Below are 10,578 nucleotides of genomic sequence, written 5' to 3'. Positions count from 1 at the left end.
CTACAGAGGCTAGTCCATCATCTGTGACAGCAGAGTCAGCATCTTCTCCTCTGCCAAAGTGGTCAGCCTTGGCACAACTTTTTGGCCTACTCTTTAAAGCTTTTAAAAAGAGCCAGGATAATTTGCAGCAGCAGTTGAAGGATGAAGTGTACACCTACATAGCAAAGGAGTGCGCTTCAATTGAATCAAACCCGCTTGCCTGGTGGAAGGCTCAAGAATCTGTTTATTCTAAACTAGCCAAGCGGGCAAATCATTAACTGGCAATACCTCGCTCTCGCTCTGTCCCCAGCGAAAGGGTTTTCTCAATGGCAGGTGATATAGTTACTGCCACAAGATCGTCACTCACTGCTGATAATGTGGACAAACTTATCTTTTTGAAGAAAAACCTGAAAATAGAATAAATCTTAGCTTTTAAGAGGTGCATAATGACCTTACACAGTTAATCACAGAATGTTATACATTGCTCCAAATGCACAGATTTTACATATAACATTTTATTTAGAAAGCCACTCATGCCAGTTAAACACACACCCCAGTCAATCAGACACGTGTTACCACCTGCTATACCCACTGAAATCCAGGCTCCCCGCGAACCCATGCAGCTTGGATTTGCTAAACCCACTGAGGTAGAAAAACTAAGACGTTGCATGCACAATCTTTGTTTTTACTGTGGAGAGGCGGGACATCCCAGCAACAGTTGTCCACACAATGCCCGGAGGTCTACCAATTCAACCAGTTGGGTGAGTGTTGAATACTTCTCTCTCCCCCACAAAGTCATTTGTGCTTCCTACCAGAATCGCTATTGAAGGTTTTTTTTTTCTCAATTCCACAGCGCTGATCGACTCAGGTGCCACCCTGAATCTCATCCATCAAGATCTCATCAACATTCCTACTCAGCCATGCAGTCCACCAATACAAATCAGTGCTATTAACAACAAGCCATTTGGAGATGGCATCATTCCGCAGACGGTGCCCTTGCAACCTCAGATTGGTATGTTTCACTGAGAAGCCATTTCATTTTATGTGATTGAGTCACCTCGCCACAATTTCATTCTGGGACAACCATGGTTATCTCTCCATGACCCCACCATCTCCTGGTATCATGGAGAACTGACCCATTGGTCACAATTCTGCCACTCTCACTGTATGAACACCCTGATTGTCAAGCCATATCTTACCATCAGGATTGAAAGCCCTGATACTGAACACTCCAAAGCTATTCCTTCTTGTTACCATAACCTTCTTAGAAGTGTTCAGTAAAGTAAAAGCCACTAAACTACCACTTCATCATTCCTGGGATTGTGCCATCGACTTGCTGCCCAACGCCATGCCTCCTAAAATTAAAGTTTATCCACTTTCACGTCCCGAAACCCAAGCCATGGAAGAGTACATAGAGGGGCCCTGAGCTCTGGCTTCATCCATCCCTCCACTTCTCCCACAGCGGCTGGCTTCTTTTTTGTCGAGAAGATGCTGGAGGATTACGCCCCTGCATTGATTATAGAGGCTTGAAAAACGTCACTGCTAAGTTCCGTTACCCATTACCATTAGTACCTGCAGCCCTGGAACAACTCCGGGAAGCCAAGATCTACACCAAATTGGACCTTCGGAGTGCATACAATGTAATCGGAATCAGTGAGGGGGACTTTCTCACCACTAGGGGGCACTACCAGGTAATACTGTATGGTCTGTCCAATACTATGGTCTTGTGTAGACTAGTCATAGACTATGGTCTATGGTCAATATGGTCTTGATACTCAGCTGTATATTTCTTCAAAACCTAACGAAACCTACTAATTCACAAAATTAACGGAATGCAAAGCTGATATAAAAAATTGGATGACTAGTAATTTCCTACTATTAAATTCAGAAAAAACAGAGATTCTAATTATTGGACAAAAAACTTCTACACGTAATAACCTAGAGTACTGTCTATGTCGAGTAGGCCTGATGTGAAGAGATGAGGAGGACTCAAATGCAGTGATGAGAAGTGAAAAGTTTATTACTAAACTTAGTGAACAACATAAACTTCAGTGACACAGTGAACAAGTGTTAGTCTATTGGTGGTTCCTGTGAGCACAGCTCGCATACGGATGTAGAGAGAAGAGGAGACCACCGACAGACAGAGAGATCCCAGGAATGTCCAGCAATGGACGAGAGTAGGATCCAGCAGGCAACAGTCCTGCACCGACCCCCACGTCTAGGATTCCTGAACACAGATCACAGGTAAGCAACACAGAGAACACCAACGGACAAGGACTGCACACCCGACATGAAACAATCCACTGACAACACTGGTAGACACAGCTGGGAATATAAAGGGTAGGGGAAACGAGCAACAGGTGAGGAAGATCAACTCGTGATTGTGCTAATTGCCCACATCACGAGCTGCAGAAATGACAGGACAAAACAAAACAACAGAGAGGTGCCGGTGACACACCCTGACCCGTGACAGAACCCCCCCCCTCAGGGACGCCTCCTGGCGTCCCCGGAGGACTCACCATGACACCGATGGAATTGGTCAATCAGAGCGCGGTCCAGCACGTCACGAGCCGGAATCCAGCATCTCTCCTCCGGACCATAACCCTCCCAGTCTACCAGATATTGATGACCTCTACCCCTCCGTCTCACATCAAGAAGTCGTCGCACCGTGTAGGCGGGTAACCCCTCGATGAGTCTGGGAGGCGGCGGAGCAGAGGTCTGGGGCTGAAGTGGGGAGCGAATAACGGGCTTGATCTTGGAAACGTGAAACACCGGGTGAATTCTCTTAAACTGGGGAGGTAATTTGAGCCGAACAGTCACCGGGTTAAGCACCTTGGTTATAATGTACGGTCCAATAAATTTGGGTCCCAGTTTACGTGCGGGAAGTTTGAGGGGAATGTCCTTGGTTGACAACCAAACCTTTTGACCACACACGTAAAGTGGGGGCCTAGAACGGTGACGGTCCGCCGACGCCTTGTTCCTTTCGCCAGTCCGGGAAAGGGCTTCTCTGGCAAGCCTCCACGTACGAAGGCATCTCTGAATGAACGTCTGCGCGGATGGAACAATGGCATCGGTCTCTTGGGAGGGAAATAATGGGGGCTGGTAGCCTAAACAGCACTGGAAGGGCGATAATCCCGTAGACGAGACCAGGAGTGAGTTATGTGCGTACTCGACCATGGTTAATCTAGAACTCCAAGTCGACGGCTCTGCCGATGCCACACAACGCAGGACTCTCTCCAAGTCCTGATTTGCTCGCTCAGCCTGACCGTTAGTCTGCGGATGGTAACCGGAAGATAAACTCGCAGTCGCCCCCAACTGTCGACAGAATTCTGTCCAAAATCTAGACACAAATTGGGGACCCCTGTCAGAAACCACGTCCACCGGGAGGCCATGGATGCGAAAAACGTGGTCTAAGACAATAGTCGCTGTCTCCCTCGCTGAAGGCAATTTGGGGAGGGGAATGAAATGAACCGCCTTCGAGAACCTGTCCACCACAGTAAGGACCACAGTATTGCCACTAGATGGGGGTAGACCTGTGACAAAGTCCATGGCTATGTGTGACCAGGGTCTCGAAGGGATAGACAGTGACCGGAGTAGCCCTGCTGAGGGTCGATTTGAGCCCTTACCCACCGCACACAACGGACAAGCTGAAACGAACTCCCGAGTGTCCCGCGCCATCGAAGGCCACCAGAACCGTTGCTTGATTAACGAACATGTTCGAGTTGCTCCCGGGTGGCAAGCTAGACTGGATGAGTGACCCCACTGAAGTACGCTAGTTCGGACCGGCTCCGGCACAAACAACAGACTCGCTGGACACCCCGCAGGAATAGTGACGTCGCGTAACGCCTCACGGACCCTTGACTCCACTCCCCAAGTAACCGCCGCGACCACCCGGTTGGGAGGCACAATGGTCACTGGAGAAGTGGATCTAGCCTCTACTTCAAAAATCCGTGAGAGCGCATCGGGCTTACCGTTCTTACTACCGGGGCGATATGAGATGTTAAAATCAAATCGGCCGAAAAACAATGCCCAGCGAGCCTGTCGAGAATTTAGTCTCTTAGCGGAACGGATGTACTCTAAGTTCTTATGGTCGGTCCAAACTATGAATGGAACCCCCGCGCCTTCCAACCAGTGACGCCACTCCTCCAGCGCCAACTTAACAGCCAGTAACTCCCTATTCCCGATGTCGTAATTCCGTTCCGAAGGAGTTAGACGATGAGAAAAAAAAGCGCATGGGTGTATTCTGTCGTCCGAAAGGGACCTCTGAGACAAAATTGCCCCCACTCCTACCTCCGACGCATCGACCTCCACAACGAATTGACGAGACGGGTCAGGGTTGGTGAGAATGGGAGCCGAAACAAAGCGGCTCTTTAAGGTTTCGAACGCCTCCTGAGCCTGCGTTGACCAACAGAATCGAATTCGTGTGGAGGTGAGATTCGTCAGCGGTAGGGCAACCTGACTAAAACCCCGAATGAAACGCCTGTAAAAATTGGCGAACCCCAGAAAACGCTGGACCGCCTTGCGATTCTCTGGGGTGGGCCAATCAGCAACCGCCTTTACCTTAGCCGGATCCATTCGGATGCCTTCAGGCGACAGAACGAAACCCAGGAACGGAACCGACCGTGCGTGAAACTCACACTTCTCCACCTTGGCAAATAAACGATTCTCGAGCAGCCGCTGTAGCACTCGCCTGACGTGCTGGACATGGTCGCGCTCGTTCTGGGAGAAGATCAGGATGTCGTCGAGATACACGAATACAAACCGGTCGACCATGTCTCGGAGCACGTCATTCACGAGTGCCTGGAAGACCGCCGGGGAGTTTGAGAGTCCAAAAGGCATGACCAAATACTCGAAGTGACCTGTAGGGGTATTAAAAGCGGTCTTCCATTCATCCCCCTCTCTAATCCGAACCAGGTGATAAGCATTGCGTAGGTCCAACTTCGTAAAGATGGACGCCCCCTGCAAGAGTTCGAACGCTGAAGACATCAATGGCAAAGGGTGGCTATTCTTTATCGTGATGTCATTCAGCCCTCGAAAGTCTATACAAGGACGCAGCGACCCATCCTTCTTCCCCACGAAGAAGAACCCCGCCCCAGCTGGAGAGGAAGAGGGACGAATTATACCGGCTAGCAGAGAATCGTTGATGTATCTTTCCATGGCCTCCCTCTCAGGACCGGAGAGCGAGTAGAGGCGCCCCTTAGGTGGAGAAGTGCCAGGAAATAATTCAATCGCACAGTCGTACGGGCGGTGCGGAGGGAGAGATGAAGCTCGGGACTTACTGAACACCGCTCTTAAGTCATGGTAAACCTCCGGTACATCCGCCAGGTTCACCGGTTCCTCCTGTAGGGTAGAAACAGACATTAAAGAAGATGATGCAGACATTAAACAATGAGACAGACAGAAAGGGCTCCATGCCAGTACTGAGTTAAGAATCCAGTCAATGTGCGGGTTATGTTTAACCAGCCAGGTGTGCCCCAACACCACTGGAGCGGAAGGAGAGTGTATGAGGAAGAAACGAATCTCCTCGGTATGATTGCCCGAAATAGTAAGGTTGACTAGCTTAGTGGAATGGGTAATCTCAGTGAGAGAGGTACCACATAGGGTTCTGGCTGAAATCGGTTCAGTCAGGAGAGAACGTGTAATGCCCAAGCGCTCAGCCAGTTTAATGTCCATAAAATCACCCTCCGCTCCAGAATCAATAAGAGCAGATACTTGATGGTTAACCCCCTCCAACTGTAGAAAAGCCGGAAGAATGGAACGACCACCAGATGGCAGTTGTGTGTTGGTGACGCTCACCATCCTCTGTCCCTTAAACGGAGCACGTCGTTTCTTTAATGGACATTCAGCCGCCATGTGACCCGCCTCTCCGCAGTAGAGACACAAGTTATTTGCCATGCGATGACGGCGTTCCGTGATGGTTAGATGGGCTCTCCCGATCTGCATGGGCTCCTCATCCGAAAATAACACTTGTTGGGAAGTAGCCCCTCTCATGACTGGTGTGTTGTTGACGACGTTATGAGGAAAACCCACCCTCCGAGTCTGGGTACGGAGGGAGATCCGGTTATCGACCCGAATGGCGAGATCAATCAACCCGTCGAGTGATGTGGGTAGTTCCAAGGAATAAATCTCATCCTTGATGTGTTCCGCTAAGCCATGAAGAAAGTGGTCCCACTGTGCCTTGGGATTCCACCCACAGGATGCCCCGAGTGTACGGAACTCAATTGAGTACTCCGATACGGAGCGAGTCCCCTGCTGTAACATCGTCAAGGCTCGTGCCGCCTCGGTCGCCAACGCTGACCGATCAAAGACCTTGCGAAGCTCCTGAGAGAATCCCTCATAAGATCTGCAGCACTCGTTCTCATTGTCCCACATGGCTGTTCCCCACTCTCTCGCAAGCCCAGCCAGGTGCATGATCACAAACGCAACCCTGGACCTCTCCGTCAGAAAGCAGGAAGGCTGGAGTGAAAAAGTCAATGAGCATTGAGATAGAAATGAGCGACACGAATTAGGCTCACCAGAGTAGGAAGCAGGTGGGTTGAGTCGAGGTTCGGATCGGCGAGGCACTACCACCTCGGCGTTAGGTGGATCAGGTGCTGTAGGAACCATGGGAGGACTGGTCTGTAGCTGTTCGAGCCGATGAGTAATCGCAGCTAACTGCTGTGACATCTCTGTCATGGCCTGACGAGAAGCCACTAATTCCTCCTGCTGTCGTCCTAGCAGAACGCCCTGCTGAGCAATGGCCCGACGCAGTTCCGTCTCCTCTGCTGAGTCCATTTGGTCAGTGGATTCTGTCGAGTAGGCCTGATGTGAAGAGATGAGGAGGACTCAAATGCAGTGATGAGAAGTGAAAAGTTTATTACTAAACTTAGTGAACAACATAAACTTCAGTGACACAGTGAACAAGTGTTAGTCTATTGGTGGTTCCTGTGAGCACAGCTCGCATACGGATGTAGAGAGAAGAGGAGACCACCGACAGACAGAGAGATCCCAGGAATGTCCAGCAATGGACGAGAGTAGGATCCAGCAGGCAACAGTCCTGCACCGACCCCCACGTCTAGGATTCCTGAACACAGATCACAGGTAAGCAACACAGAGAACACCAACGGACAAGGACTGCACACCCGACATGAAACAATCCACTGACAACACTGGTAGACACAGCTGGGAATATAAAGGGTAGGGGAAACGAGCAACAGGTGAGGAAGATCAACTCGTGATTGTGCTAATTGCCCACATCACGAGCTGCAGAAATGACAGGACAAAACAAAACAACAGAGAGGTGCCGGTGACACACCCTGACCCGTGACAGTCTAACACTTGATGGCTGCTGTGTTAAGTCTTCGTCGTCGGTTAGGAACCTGGGTGTGCTCTTTGATACCAATATTTCATTTGAAAGTCACGTGTCTAGTATCTATAAAACCGCATTTTTCCATCTTAAAAATATATCAAAATGACGTCATATGCTCTCAATGAATAATGCAGAACAATTAGTTCATGCATTTATGACCTCAAGGCTAGATTATTGTTATGCTCTACTGGGTGGTTGCCCTGCACGCTTAATAAACAAACTACAGCTAGTTCAAAACGCAGCAGCTCAAGTTCTTACCAGAACCAGGAAGTATGACCATATTAGCCCCGTTCTGTCAACACTGCATTGGCTGCCTATTAAACATCGTATACATTTTAAAATATTGCTGATTACTTACAAAGCACTGAATGGTTTAGCTCCGCAGTACTTGAGCGAGCTCTTAACGCATTATAGTCCTTCACGTCTACTGCGATCTCAAAACTCCGGCCAGTTAATAATACCTAGAATATCAAAATCGACTGCTGGCGGTAGATCCTTTTCCTACTTAGCACCAAAAATTGGAACAGTCTTCCTAACATTGTCCGGGAAGCAGACACACTCTGTCAGTTCAAAGCTAGATTAAAGACACATCTCTTTGGCCTAGCATTTACATAATGCATTATAGACTTCTATAACTCAATGTTTAAAAATTTTAGTGTATTTGTTTATCCCAAGGTTTTCCCACAGCCTGCCGAATCCAGGCCGTATCCAGATCTGACGAAGGACCTTCGCCTGGACCCGATGAACAGCTATATTTGTATTAAATAATATTAACAAAGATTAATACATTCTGTAACAAATGTATTGCTCATAGTTCATGTTAGTTAATACATTAACTAATGTTAACAAATAATACCTCATTGTACAGTGTTAACGGCATATGTCTTTACAGCGATCGTATATAGGATTAGCTAATGAGTAGCTCACAGACAGCTGTGCTCCGCCAGACGCGGTAAGCACGTCTTTAAATACAAACTCACTCACACTCACAGTGTAAATACACAGTATAACGAAAGAGAATGATTTACTCTTCCTCGCGTTAGGTGAATTAACTATTACATATATACAAATAACTATGAACATATCAATGACTGGCCCTCGGTTTAGCACTTTAACAATACCCTTACAATGCATTATAAATACAGAAAGTGTTTTCATAAGTGTTACCATTTTTTTGTAGAACTGCTTCATAGATGAAATGAACTGAATTAATAACTGATGATTTCTGGTGACGAGGAAATACCTGGAAAAAACGAGGGGGGCAACGTATTTGACACGCTAAGTATGACACAATATATTTAAAAGATAATACAAATATTTAGATAGTTATACTCTGGTCAGAAAGTTAATGCCTAATTCTTCCACAAATTACGACAATACATCCGGCTGTTCTTTTAGACACCTGAAAATAGAGAGGTTACTGTGGACAATTACCAAGATGATAAAGAAAGACCAGCAAAGGAAGACATCATATCTGCCCTTATAAAGATTAGTCGAGGCTGTGGAGAATGGAGCTGGACAAACACTTGTGAACATGTTGCCACTTCTATTCGTTATGGAGAAGCCAATGCAATGTGCAAACAGGTGAGTGTGCAAATTAACATTTTTATATTAAATAATGCCAGAACGATTATAACATTCTACATTGTGAAAAATATTGTTGTAATATTACTATACCCAATTTCGTTCTAAGAAAGGTACACTGGCAGCAGCGATATGCCCATTCGTCAACATCTACACAAAAGTGAAGAAGTCCCTGAGTGCCAGCAGATCCCTGCGCGCCGCGGCAGAAGCGGCTTGAGGATATACATTTCCTGTTCCTCACAGTAAAGATCTTAATAAACCTGAGAATATTAATACATGTGAACTTTGTCTTGTTCAGGTGTTAAAGACTGAATTGCTGTGTGTGTGTGTGTGTGTGTGTGTGTGTGTGTGTGTGTGTGTGTGTGTGTGTGTGTGTGTGTGTGTGTGTGTGTAAAAGGCTGTTGCATGCAATAACTTTACTAATATATAAAATTATTTAGATACAACAGCATGTTTTCAAATTTCAAAACCCCTTTGCTGCTTTACGTCTGGACATCATAACTTCACTAGTGTCGGAGACCAGAAAGTTTAGATCCAAATGCAGCTTTAATCAGAAGCGGACAATCCAGACACGTAAACAAATGAACAGGCAATAGGTCAAAGCACAGGTAGGCAGTCCAAACAAACAAACACACAAGGCTGGGGACAAGGCAAACGGGTAATCCAGAGGCAGGCGGAGATGACCACTTGGGTGACCACGGTTCAGAAACAGCAACCGGAGCTGGCTCTGGCTCGGCAGGACTGACGTGAAGCTCTGGCTCTGGCTCGGCAGGACTGACGTGAAGCTCTGGCTCTGGCTCTGGCTCGGCAGGACTGACGTGAAGCTCTGGCTCTGGCTCTGGCTCGGCAGGACTGACGTGAAGCTCTGGCTCGGCGAAAAGAGACTCTGGAATGGTGGTTTTGGCAGGACGAGACCCCGTTCGGACGATCTTCTTGGCCCTCCGTGCTGACATGAGCAGTGGATCTGCGACAGACACCGGCTCAGGAACAGCGACAGACACTGGCTCGGCGGCGGCCATATTGTGCTCAGACACCGGCTCGGCCGCAGCCATCTTGTGCGCAGACACTGGCTCGGCGGCGGCCATCTTGTGCGCAGACACTGGCTCGGTGGCGGCCATCTTGTGCGCAGACACTGGCTCGGCGGCGGCCATCTTGTGCGCAGACACTGGCTCGGCGGCGGCCATCTTGTGCGCAGACACTGGCTCGGCGGCGGCCATCTTGTGCGCAGACACTGGCTCGGCTGGACTGACGTGAAGCTCTGGCTCTGGCTCGGCAGGACTGACGTGAAGCTCTGGTTCTGGCTCGGCAGGACTGACGTGAAGCTCTGGCTCTGGCTCGGCAGGACTGACGTGAAGCTCTGGCTCTGGCTCTGGCTCGGCAGGACTGACGTGAAGCTCTGGCTCTGGAATGGTGGTTTTGGCAGGACGAGACCCCGTTCGGACGATCTTCTTGGCCCTCCGTGCTGACATGAGCAGTGGATCTGTCATCTTGGAAATAAGTCCTCGACGCCCATAGACCGATCTGGTGGCAGGCTTTATGGTTGGCGTGACGTGAAGATTCTCAGGCTGGGCAGGCGTGACATGAAGATCAGGCTTAGAGGATACTGCGGGTTCACAGAGCTCCTTCTCCTCAATGCCCACAGTAAATGATGAAGCGCTCAGCAACAG

At 48.6% G+C, this 10,578-nt stretch overlaps 1 long non-coding RNA gene across 1 annotated transcript; it reads left to right on the top strand.

Annotated features, from left to right (window-relative positions):
* On the top strand, positions 1–9,166 carry LOC307008425. The gene is made up of 7 exons (XR_013799816.1): positions 1–740; positions 833–1,670; positions 8,003–8,084; positions 8,220–8,279; positions 8,508–8,609; positions 8,726–8,911; positions 9,021–9,166. It is a non-coding gene; the product is annotated as an uncharacterized lncRNA (long non-coding RNA).
* Positions 9,167–10,578: the final 1,412 nt, after the last annotated feature.

The sequence above is a fragment of the Phoxinus phoxinus genome (assembly GCF_949152265.1).
Source record: "Phoxinus phoxinus genome assembly, chromosome: 12".
In the NCBI taxonomy this organism is placed as follows: Eukaryota; Metazoa; Chordata; class Actinopteri; order Cypriniformes; family Leuciscidae; genus Phoxinus; species Phoxinus phoxinus.
This window is presented reverse-complemented; position numbering and strand designations above follow the sequence as displayed.